Source organism: Ursus americanus, chromosome X (genome assembly GCF_024610735.1).
Source record: "Ursus americanus isolate L20-20 chromosome X, mUrsAme1.1.p, whole genome shotgun sequence".
Lineage (NCBI taxonomy): Eukaryota > Metazoa > Chordata > Mammalia > Carnivora > Ursidae > Ursus > Ursus americanus.
Window position 1 is genome coordinate 32,775,411 of NC_142164.1, and position 13,293 is coordinate 32,788,703.

Genomic DNA, 13,293 nt, shown 5'->3' on the forward strand with positions numbered 1-13,293 from the left:
TTTAAAAAAAAAAAAGAATTTTAGAAGTTTTATGTAAGCAAAAATGGATTCAAATTAGGCGGCACCAAGTTGAAAGTGGTTTGGAGTGTTCCCCAGACAGAAGCCAGGGCAAAGACTTCCACAGAGTAAAGGTGGGGGCAAAGAAGGAAATGATTTGTCTGTAGCTCAGGCGTTTGACTTAGTTGGAGACACGTAGGTGGCTGGTTGTAACTGGTTGTCTCTAGGTTTTGATTTCTTAATCTTGAGGCATTCACACGCTTCACTTCTGCTTTGCGTACGTCAGCCTCAAAGGTATCAGAACCACCTTGGTCTAATGGCCTCATTGTTGAATTCGATACAACTGGTCATCCATATCTCATGTACTGCTTTCTAATTTTTTATAAAGAACTTCAAGTTGAAATTTAACTACCATGTAAGGATTTTAGTCATTTTTTCCCAAAACATCCTGTTAAAAAAGTACACTTCCTGATGTAAACCACACAGATGGGGTTGGTTTGGCACATCTCAGGCTGGGTGGACACGATCCAAAAATAGAGCCAAATTTCTTCAAAGACCGTTCAATTAGTTTCTACATTAGCAATAAGCCCAGTTTCCCATTGCATACCACATCAATTTAAAATCAAAACCGTAGGTTCAGTCAATAGTTCCTTGGTTTTGAAGTGTCCCTCCATTTTTTTTTACAAGTGTAGTAATGGCCTATACCTAAAATCATGACCTTCATTTTTGCTGACGATATCTAAGTGGGGAACAACCCTGTATTAATGTCCTATGGCAGCTGTAACAAATTATCACAAACTTGGTGGCTTAAAACAATGCACATTTATTCTTCTACAGTTTTGGAAGCCAGAAATCCAAAATCAGTTTCACTGGGCTGAAATCAAGGCATCAGTGGGGCCATGTTCCCTGGAAGCTCTGGGTGGGGTGGGGGGAGAATATTTGCTTGCCTTTTCCAGCTTCTAGAGCTGCATTCCTTGGTTTGTGTCCCTTTCCTTCAACTACAATGACTGTAGCGTAGCATTTTCATCTCCCTCCCTCCCTCCCCCAACCCCTTCCCACCTCCCTCGTCCTCCCCCCATTCTCTGCTGAGATTGTCACACTGCTTTTTCTTTTTTTAAATTTTTTTAAAGATTTTATTCATTTATTTGAGAGAGAGAGAGAGAGAACGAGCAAGGGGAAGAAGCAGAGGGAGAGGGAGAAGCAGACTCCCTGCCAAGCAGGGAGCCCGACAGGCAACGAGGGGCTTAATCCCAGGACCCTGGGATCATGACCTGAGCTGAAGACAGACACTTAACTGACTGAGCCACCCAGGCGCCCTGTCACACTGCCTTTTCTTTCTGTGTCAAATCTTTTTGCTTCCTTTTATAAGGATACATGTAATTGCACCTAGGGCCCACCTGGATAATCCTGATTAATCTCCCCATCTCAAGGGCCTTCATTTAATCACACCTGCACAGTCTCTTATGCCCTCTGAGGTAACATTCACAGGTTCCAAAGATTAGAACCTGGATAATTCAAGGGGGCCATTATTCAGCCTACCACAGACTCCAAATTTGCAGGTCCACATTTAGTTTACAATCTGTAGGCCTCCGATTACTAACCAAGTGTGGAGATATTTCCAGGGCTCCAAAAATCGTATGTAAATAAACAATAACTTACCTGTATAACTAGTACCACTTACAAATTCATGTCCATGCCATTGTTATTAATAAAAGAGAAAATGCTTTCAAAATGAGATCTAAGGGGCCTCCTTTAGACAAGTTATTTCTAAATAAAATACTTTTCGCATAGCCTTCATCCCTTTTGACAAAAACTATCCTTACAGAATAATCTATATCTTTATAATCTATAAAGTACGTAAGTTATAAAGAATGGATTTAAAGCAGAGCATCTGCCATGTAATAAGAGTTTAATAAATGTCAGCAATTATTAATGTGTTGGGTGTTCTGCCACCTGAATGGAAGTACTCCAAGGCCAAAAATCTAATAACAGTAGGCCTGTTTCACTTTGCAGGAAAAAGAAAGCAAAAAAGATGGAATTCAATCACTTTTTTCGGGGCTCGTAATTTTTGTTTAATACTTCGATACCTGTTACTGGTAGAGTGTTAGTGAATGCCAACAGATGACGGAAGCAGCAGCCAAAGAATATTAGGGGGAAACTGGGAGTCAGCCAGTCATGTTTAGTTCAAAAGCCTGTTTTGGTTAAATGTGCTCAGGGCTGTGCCTTTAATATTTTATACCCAAACCGCAGTAGTTTCTTTGCCTAAAATTGTTCCTCGTTTATATGAGTCAATCAAATACATCAATATTTTATAGCAGTCTTCAAAGAGCACCATAACTTGCAGGTACACCAGCATCTGAACAAGTTCAAGGGCTGCTAATGGAAAACATTCTCCATTACAAAGGAGCTCACCTTCACCAGAGGCAAAAATCGCGCTTCTCAACCCTAGCTGCACGTTAAGATCTCCCGGGGAGCTTTTAAAAATCCCAATCTAATCCCAACTTAATATGAATATCTAGGGTGCTGCTGGGGTGTCCGTATTTTTAAAGCTCCCCATGTCACTCCGCTGGGCGGCTGCGGTTGAGAACTCTGGACTCAAAGAATATAGGACACAGAGACCAATACCAATAATGAGGTCTGAAGTTCCATGGTCATGATCAGGAACAGGACGCGAATTCAGACTAGAGAGGGTCTCGATGGGGAAAGGAAGGAGGAGATGGAAAATGAACGGAGCCTGAAAAGTGGGCAGCAAAGAGGGAAAGGGCCTGGGAGAGGGTGACAGGCATGTGAAGGGTCAAAAAGTTTCCAGGATAAGGGCAAATGGAAAAATCTGAAAATTTTCATTATGGGATTAGGAAAAACTGGTGGTGAAGGGAAAACATTCTCTGGCCCATTTTCCTCTTGGATTTTCCCCCTCCCCACACCCAGGCCTTAACCATTGCTACATAACTAGTCACCAGGATGCATTATTGAGGGAGACACACACTTACCAAAGGGATCAAGATGAGCAGAATACAGAAATACCTAGTAGAAACGCGTCCGGACACAGCATCTTTGAATCAAAGGGCAAATCTACAGCCTGAATAGAAATGCGTCTAAATCACATTATCGTTTTTACGAAGACCAATTTCTATCTACAGACGCTATCCACACACCTCTCCAACAACAGAAAACAAACCAAAATAGTACAGTTAAGCAATGCAGGAAACTCTTTCGAAAAACTTCTAACTTACCTTTCTATAATCATTGTAATTTTAAGTTCTGGCAATTGAAGCAACTTGCAACTTGCTTATCAAGCCTGGGACTTTCGATCACTGATAACGTGTGAGTTCTTTCAACTATGGGCATGTCATAATGACCCTATAGCACCTTGTCATGCAATGATTATGCAACCATTATAAATATTACATATTTATATATGTAGCTGATGCTTCTATAGTCCTTACAATGTGCTGGGCACTCTTCAAGTGCTTTATATGTACTATCTTTTTTATTTAAAGGATTTATTTATTTGAGAGAGAGCATGAGCAGAGGGAGGAACAGAGGGAGAGGCAGAGAGAATCTCAAGCAGACTCCACGCTGAGTGCGGAGCCTGATGCGGGACTTGTTCTCACAACCCTGAGATCATGACCTGAGCCGAAAACAAGAGTCAAATGCTTAATCAACTGTGCCACCCAGGAGCCCCTATATATACTCTCTTATTTACTCCTCACAAGAGCCTAATGAGGTGTATACTGTTTTTATCCCCATGTTACAGATGAGGTCATTAGGGTACAGAGGGGTTCAGCCACCAGCGAAAGATGACAGGTGGTAGAGCTGGAATTTGAACTCAGGTAGTCTGGCTTCAGAGCCCACACTTTTTAAACCATTTTGCTATCATGATTCTTAATTATAACATCAGTGAATTTTCTTCACTTAAGTATTTTCTGGAGAGAACACCATTAAAACCCTTCTATTACTTTTATCAATTTTTCTATGCATTGAAGTTGAAATATGCAAAATGTTTCCATTTTTACTTTTAATTTGCTTACATTATTTTCATCAGAATCAATTAATCTTTATAAAGATTATAATGAAATTATATATATAATATATAATTTTATATATTATAGTATTTATATATAATAAATATATACATAAATTTATATGTAATATATATTAATTATATTATATTATATATACACAGTTTTACTTTTGTGACCATCTACACAGTCCAATTTGCCTGGGTCATATTTTATAGATTTATATTTTATAAGATTCCCTATTCAGTTTTCAGTTAATGACATTTTTCTTAGTCTTTTTTTTTTTTAAAGATTTTATTTATTTATGTGACAGAGAGACAGCCAGCGAAAGAGGGAACACAGCAGGGGAGCAGGAGAGGAAGAAGCAGGCTCCCAGCGGAGGAGCCCGATGTGGGACTCGATCCCAGAACGCCGGGATCACGCCCTGAGCCGAAGGCAGACGCTTAACGACTGCGCTACCCAGGCGCCCCATCTTAGTCTGTTTTTATACATTTTCCATGTTGTTTCCTTTGCCTTGATAATTTCTACCAAGTCTAAATCAGGTCAATTTTTGCAGTTTTCCTAGTGAAAAGATATGATTCTTAGTTTTTCCTCTATAATAACTTTTTAATCAACTACAGTTATATTTTTTTCCAGCCTTATTTTGTGATTTTTTTAATCAGTAGTAATTATTGTGAATTGGATAAAAACAGGAAAGTTTTCTATTTATTTGTTATTTAATCCAGGAGAAATTTTGAAATTAGATATTCCAGGAGTACTATAAGGAGTGGTCTTTATTTTAGGTTTCATCATTCTCGGGGTCAAAATGACAAATTCACAATGTTCTGAATGGGTGAGAGTGGAAATTGTTATTTCAGTTTTATAGAGGTACCTTAACTTTAAATAGCTCAGGGGCGTCTGGGTGGCTCAGCCAGTTAAGGGTCTGACTCCTGACTTTGGCTCAGGTCATGATCTCAGGGTCTTCAGATCCAGCCCTGCATCGGGTTCTGTGCTCAGCAGGGAGTCGGCTTGAGTCTCTCTCACTCCCCCCTCCCTCTGCCCCTCTCCCCCTCAGCTCTCTAGCTCTCTCTCTCTAAAATAAATAAATAAATCTTAAAAAAAAACAAACCAAAACATTACATAGCTTGCCTGGGATAAACAGTAAAGCCAAATTGGAGGTAGTAGCATGGACTAGAATGGTTTCTGGAATCACCAACCTGGATTGAATCTACACTCAGCTGTTTACCGCTGTGTGACCGAAGGCAAGTGACCTAACCTTAAAGCTCCAAGGCCTCCATCTGTAAAATAGGGATAATATCAGTACCTCATTCATCAGTTTATCACATGAATTGATCAGGTCAGCAGAATTGAATGAGCTCAAGTACGTACACGCACTTTAGTTTATTGCCTGGCTCACGGTGACCAATCGGTTCATGTTAGTAATTCAGCATCATCATCCATAGGATGTTCTTAGGGAGATAAACAAATACATAAGAAAATAGTTCTAGAAAGACTTTGTGCTTGCGACTCCGTTAACAAAAGGTAGTGCTGAACAAACGTTAGCTGTTGCTATCTTCATTGCTTCCAGCAAGCTTTCCCTGGATCAAAGTAGAAGGTATCTTGTGACCCTTCGGTGGGAGTACCATATCTCTATGAACCACGCAATTACTCAAAACCTATGCCACCAGCAGTCCCCTAATTGCTTCATCCTCCTTGAGTGGGTTTAGTGGACAACTAGAAGACCTAGTTTTAGAGGCCACTGGAATGTGATTTCCAAAAATCCTAATGGGGACTGGGTCCCCCAAATTCTTTTGCCACTTTATTTCCTGGCTGGGGTCCAGAATGCCTTTGGGTTAACTCTAAGGTATGTTTAAAATATAAATTCAGAGTCAAGAGTCGCTCATGTTTTGTCTTCCTCTCTGATTTCTTCCATTTTCCTCCCCTTCCCCTATGATCCTCTGCACTATTTCTTATATTCCACATATGGTGAAACCATATGATAATTATCTTTCTCTGACTGACTTATTTCACTTAGCCTAATACCCTCCAGTTCCATCCTTGACTCTGGAAAACAAACTGAGGGCTGTGGAAGGGGGGTGAGGGGATGGGTAACTGGGCGATGGTCATAAGGAGGGCACATGTGGTGATGAGCACTGGGTGTGACACGCAACTAAGGAATCATTGAACACCACATCAAAAACTAATGATGTACTATATGTTGGGTAATTGAATTTAAATAAAAAATATATGTGTATATATAAATTCAGCCTGGGATGGCGGTAACAAAACTTGTAGCTTATGAAACACCCTCCATTTGCCATTTATATATTTTCTCATTTAATCTCATAAGAAACCTTCCAGAAGTAGGTAAGGATTATTAACCCCATTTTCTTTTTCTTTTTTTTTAAAGATTTTATTTATTTATTTTCAGAGAGAGAGAACAAGGAGAGGGAGGGGCAGGCAGAGGGAGAAGCGGGCTCCCAGCTGAGCAAGGAGCCCGATGTGGGACTCAATCCCAGGACCCTGGGATCGTAATCTGAGCCGAAGGCATATGCTTAACCAACTGAACCACCCAGGCATCCCTAACCCCATTTTCAAATGAGAAAATAGAAGGAACATGGGTATCTTGTCCACATTCAGGTCTTATGACATTAAAGCCCTTTCTCTTTCTGGTACATCAATTCCCTTCCCGTTCTGTCCCGTCCCCCCACCCCTACCCCACCCCCCACAACTTTCTTGGTTTTTTGCATATTGATTTCCAGCAGAAGTGTGACCTGGAGGCCATGTAAGCGCTACAGAATAACAATAAGAATGCTCGGGGCGCCTGGGTGGCTCAGTTAAGTGTCTGCCTTTGGCTCAGGTTATGATCCCAGGACCCTGAGATCCAGCCCCGCATCAAGCTCCTGGTTCAGCGGAGAGCCTGCTTCTCCCTCTCCCTCTGCCCCTCCCCCTGCTCATGCTCGCTCGCTCTGTCAAGTAAATGGATAAAATCTTTAAAAGCAAAACCAAACCAAACCAATGAGAATGCTTAATATGCCACTTATATCAAAGTTTAATGGGCAGGCTGATTGCAAGTTCCTCATGGGTTTGAGGTCAGACTTCAGCTTTGTCGATTGAGAAACTCAGTTTATTTAGTGCACCCAATGTAGCCAGGTCCTGGGGGACGGCTTTACGCTAACTATGCTGGAAAAAGACAGACATCTAAGCCAGAGAGTCATTCATTAATTTACAGTTGGATCTGGTGGAATAAGACACATTTGTCCTTCTGGATGGGCATGTCCCTCCGAGAATCTATTATGGACGGGAAGATTGCTTGCCGAACAGAGTTTGAACAGGGTGGGGGGTTGTTCTTGAGTTCTATAGTTTTATTTTCATCAGATAAACGTAGCTAGATGAACAGCCTTCTCTACTACAGGGCTGTTTCCTCTCAGTAACTCAGAGCGAGGGCCAGAGCCCACTCTGCTCAGAAACTGGCAAGTTTTTCCCACATTTTAATTTCTGTCTTTTTTCTTTTTTCAATAAACTTTATTTTTTTAGAAGAGTTTTCAATTCATAGAAGGGTTGTGAAGATGGTACAGAGTTCCCATATACCCCACCCCCAATTTCCCCTGTTAATATCTCACATTAGTATCATGTGTTTGTTACCATTAATGAATCAATACTGGTATGTTATTATTAAAGTCCATACATTGTTCCGATTTCCTTCATTTTATCTAATGTCCTTTATCTGTTCCAGGATCCCATTCAGGACACCACATTACATTTGGTTATCATGTCTCTTTAGGCTCCTCTTGGCTATAAAAATTCCTCAGACTTCCCTTGTTTTTTTTTTTAATTTAAAATCAATTAATTAGCATATAGTGTATTGTTAGTTTCAGAGGTAGAGGTCAGTGATTCATCAGTCTTATATAACACCCAGTGCTCATAACATTAGGTGCCCTCCTTAATGTCCATCACCCAGTTACCCCATCTCCCACCCACCTTCCCTCCAGCAACCCTCAGTTTGTTTCCTAGAGTTAAGAGTCTCTTTTGATTTGTCTCCCTCTCTGATTTCATCTTATTTTTTCCCCTCCCTTCCTCTATGATTTCCTTTTTTTTTTTTCTTTTTTAAAGTAAGCTTATGCCCAGCGTGGGGCTTGAACTCACAACCCTGAGAAGTTACGTGCTTTACTGACTGAGCCAGCCACGCACCCCCCACATTTTAATTTCCATTTCCCCCCACTTTGTTCATTCCATTTTTTCTTCCCATTCCCCTTTTATATTTTTCATCATGACCTCATGTCATGCCAGGGAAGTTCCAAGGCAGTTGAAGAGATCACAATTTTTACCACTCTTCCATTCTAGTCACTCTGGTTCCTCCGCTGACCTTGAAGACGACTCAGGTCCTTCTGACAGGATTCCAGCGACAACTTTTCTGTCTATGACACATTCATAGGACTTCTCCCTAAGAAAACCCCTTCCCAGGAGACCAGGGTCACCTATTATGAATCAATTCTACCAAGTTTCAATTCTCAAAGTTTATTTTTATTTCTATTGCCCCACCCATCCAACTTGGCAGAGAGGAGTGGACTAATGTTGTTCCTTATGCTCTAAAGGGAGGGGACAGCGTAAGACTAACACTAAATAGTCAAGGGAGGTCAAATAAGCTTCACCTATTAATCTGGTCTGAGCTACAACTTTTTTTTTCACTCCAGAATCCTGATTAGCACACATATCCATTTCTAGGAATGAATCCTGATTCTTTCCAAACCTTTCAGATACCAGCCAGAGAGATGAAGGTTCTTTCTTTCTGTCTTTCGGAGAGAGAAGAGAGTTGGCGAGGGGGGGTGGGGTGGAGGGGGGGTGGAAGAGGGAGAGAGAGAGGAATTCTTAAGCAGGCTCCACACTCAGCATGGAGCCTGATGCGGGGCTCGATTTCATGACCCTGGGGTCATGACCTGAGCCGAAATCAAGAGTTGGATGCTTAACTAACTGAGCCACCCAGGCATCCTGATGAAGACATTTTCTTATCATCTGTCTTCTTAACTGATAAAATTAGCTAATAGCAGGTTGATTCAAATGATAATTGAGCGTCTCCTTTTGAGACACTATGAGGCACCCAATAAACACTAGCTGGGTTGTCTTGTACTACGAGTTCCCTGGACATAAGGAAGGGAGCCATAATTCTGATTCACTTGCCTCAGAGAATCATTAGCTTTAAAAAATTGTGCTGTGTAGGGGCGCCTGGGTGGCTAAGTTGGTTAAGCATCTGCCTTCAGCTCAGGTCATAATCTTAGGGTCCTGTGATGGAGTACCACATGGGGCTCCCTGCTCAGCAGGGAGTCTGCTTCTCCCTCTGCCCCTAACCCCACTTGTGCTCTCTCTCTCAAATAAATAAATAAAATCTTTTAAAAAATTATGCTACGTAGCTATCCCCATCTACCCTCTGAACAGAGGCAGAAAATGAATAAATGAACTGTTTCCTATATTTATATCCTGTTCATTCCCATTTGAAGACAGACCAGGTCTTAGCGAACTAAACCCGAAAGTGCAGACAGGTCCTTGAAAATATAGATGAAGGTCTGGGTCTAATAAGGGCCAAGTATTTGGCTTTTTAACTGATGGAATTTCTTAGGGAAATAAAGGATTTATAGGTCTGAGTAAATGGTGATATTGCACTCCGCAAGGTTAAGAGCATGCACAGTCTTTGACTTTAAAAACAGACACCCGTGGAGCTCAGTTATTTCTACCGGATGACAGGGACTGGTCAAGATCCCATTGTCTATCAGACTGCTCTTAGGGTTTGTCTCAGGATCTCTAAAAGGGTCTTCAACAACCTTTAAATTCTGAACTCATGAAGCCTATTCCTGCATTCTTTTGTGCACATGTGTGCATGAGTGTCTGTATACGCGTACATGTGAATGTGGGGGTGGGGCAAGGTGGGGGTTAGGGAAGGTGGTGGGATAGAGGAGGCAAAGGAAGGGACCGAATTGATTAGAGGAGTTTTCATTGATCTTTTTTTGAGAAAAAGAGAAAAAATTGTCCAATTTCTCTGAGCCTGTACTAATTTTCCACCTTCCAGTTCTTGACATTTTTTTCCTGTGGTATTTGCTTGTGACCACCTTGCCCTTGGCTCAGCCATTTGCGGATTCCAATATATCCCAAACCAGAGGTCAAGAGGCTAACCCAAAGCATTTCCCAGACATACTTAGGCACTTGATGAAATCTTAATCTGATCAAACGTGACAAGCTTTGCCCCAAAGCCAGATGGAGGCAGAGAGGGTCCCTTGCCACCGGAGCAGGCAAGGAGATGCGGCAGTGACACCTTGCTCTGCCGGCTGCTGACGGAATCATTGGCTCTTGCTTGGGAGACTGCAAGGACAGGAACGTGCCTGACTGGAGCTGTAAGCATGTACAGATCATTTAGAATAATTTTCTTTTTAAGGCTAGTGTTCATGCTGATGACATGCCCAACATTATGATTTAAAACTATCCTGGTTTTGGGGGGCGCCTGGGTGGCTCAGTCCATTAAGCATCTACCTTCAGCTCAGATCATGGTCTCAGGGTCCCGGGAACCCGAGGGGGTTGGGTTCCTTGCTCAGCGGGGAGTCTGCTTCTCCCGTGCCCTCTGCCCCGCCCCCTGCTTGTGCACATGCGCACGCCCTCCGACAAATAAAATCCTTTAAAAAAATAAATAATAAATAAAACTATCTGGCTTTTTTTTTTTTTAAAGATTTTATTTATTTATTTAACAGAGATAGCCAGCGAGAGAGGGAATACAAGCAGGGGGAGTGGGAGAGGAAGAAGCAGGCTCATAGTGGAGGAGCCTGATGTGGGGCTCGATCCCAGAACGCTGGGATCACGCCCTGAGCCGAAGGCAGGCGCCCAACCGCTGTGCCACCCAGGCGCCCCTATCTGGCTTTTTTTTTTAACTGGTAAACAGACTCTAAATTTTACTGGGAAGTGTAAATACCCAAGAGTAGTCAGATTTTTTTCTTTCCCCCCCGCAGGTTTATTGACATATTACACTGCATAAGCTTAAGGTACACAGCGTGTGGATTTGATATCCTTATATACCGCAAAATAATTGCCATGACGTTAGCTAACACCTCCACCACGTCACGTAATTACCATTTCTTTTTTGTGGTGAGAATATTTAATATCGACCCTCTTAGCAACTTTTAGTATTACTAACTATAATCACCGGGCTGTACATTGGATTCCCAGAACTTACTCATCTTCTAAGTTTGTATCCTTTGACCAACAGTTCCCCATTTCCCCCGTCCCTCAGCCCCTCGTAACCACCATTCTACTCTCTGTTTCTATGAGCTCGGCTTTTTTTGATTCCAGAAACTATCCTGGTTTTAACAAAACACTTAAGGGTGATTGCCTAAGGGAATGGCTCCAAGATGCGAGCTGTAGCTGAGTAAAATAAGTATTTTTGAACTTACTTTCCGAGGTCTTCTGCCAGGTGCTCCCAACATCTTGGCCCTGGCCGTCGTCTCTTTATATAGTCTTTCTCAAAATGTCATCCAGCTTCCTTTTTATCAATTAATTTTGAAAAAAGAATTAGGACTTACACAAAGCAAACTCTTTTTGATACAGAAAACCTACATTCTAATCCCAGGTCTACCGCTTAATTAGTTATGTGACCTTGGCAAAAATCACCAATGGTTGGCAAAATTCTAAAGCCGCTTCCCCAAGATTCCCATCCCGTCGTTATTTAACCCAATGCTAGTCTTGGTCCAGCTGTGTAGAGACTTTTCAGCTGTAACTAAATTTGCTAATCAGCAGACCTCATAATAGGGAGATCTGGAGGAAACTTTGGGAGGTGATGGGTGTGTTTACAGCCTTGATGGTGATGGTTTCACGGGTGTGTACTTACCCTCACACTCATCAAGTTGTGTACATTCGATATCTGCCTCCTTTTATATGTTGATCCTACCTCCATTGAGTGGTTGAAGGGAAGAAAAAAGCAGAGAAGAGGAGGCAGAGGGGAGGTCAGAGAGATCTGAAATGTGAGAAAGTCCCTACCCACCATTGCTGCCTTTGAAGATGGAGAAAGGGCAGCGTCTAGAAATTGAGAACAGCCCTCTGCTGACAGCCAGCAAAGAAAATGGACCTCAGTCCTACGATTGGAAGGAATGGAATTCTGCCAACATCGTTAATGAGCTTGGAAGCAGATTCCTACCCATGGCCTCCAGAAAGGAATGCAGCCCAGCCAACTCCTTGATTTCAGCCCTGTAGACTCTTGGGCAGAGAACCAGGTGAGCCATGCTGTGCCCAGACTTCCAACCTACAGAACTGTGAGCCAATACACATGTGATGTTTTCGACCACTAAGCGCATGGGGATTTTTACTGGTGGCATTAGAGGGCTAACACATCACCTATTTTTTTCACTGAATTTCAGTTTCCTCATTCGCAAATGGAGATGATACAGATGCGGAAGGTGTTTTTGAGGATTAGAGAGACCGTATATAATGTTATTTCAGCACAGCACCTGACACACTGTAAGCTGTGGATAAATGGCACGTAGTATTGCTTCCAATGCCTCTGCTACCATTTTGGGCTGACGACTCCCAGACTGATCTCTCCAGCTCAGCTCTTTCATTTGAAGTCTTTCTCAGGGGTCCAAAGTGATGTTAAGTCAGGGAAACTATAGAAACTGTTTATGAGAGCCTTGGCAAGAGGAAAGTTACTTGCACCTTGGTTTTGACAGTGCACTGACCCTGCTGCCCTATGCACTCTCTCCATAAGAAAAATGGAAGGATCTGTACTGAGATGTTCATAGTTGGGGCGCCCGGGTGGCTCAGTGGGTTAAGCGTCTGAGTCTTGATTTCAGCTCAGGTGGTCATGATCTCAGGGTCGTGAGATCAAGCCCTGCCTCGGGCTCCATGCTGGGCGTGGGACCTGCTTAAGAGTCTCTCTCTCCCTCTGCCCCTCCCTTCCCCAGCTCTCCTTCTCTCCCTCTCTCATTCTCTCTCTCTCCCTCTCTACAAAAAAAAATAGTGATTATCTCTGGGAGGTAGGCCTTTTGTTTTCTTTCTCACATTTTTAAATATATTTCCAGATCTTCTGTAGAAACATTAAAAAATAAACTATTCTTGAATTCTAAAAAGAATACCATCTATAGCCTGAGAACTACCTCTGCCCAGGATGTAAATGGACAGTTCATGGTCCTAGAACTTTCTACTGAATTCTGGCACAGCCGGTAATACTCGTGTGACAAATTTAAGCTTACCTGCAATTGAAACCAGAGATTGGTTTCAGGTGATCAAAAATGACAGTAATAATTGTGTCACATTCATGACGGGT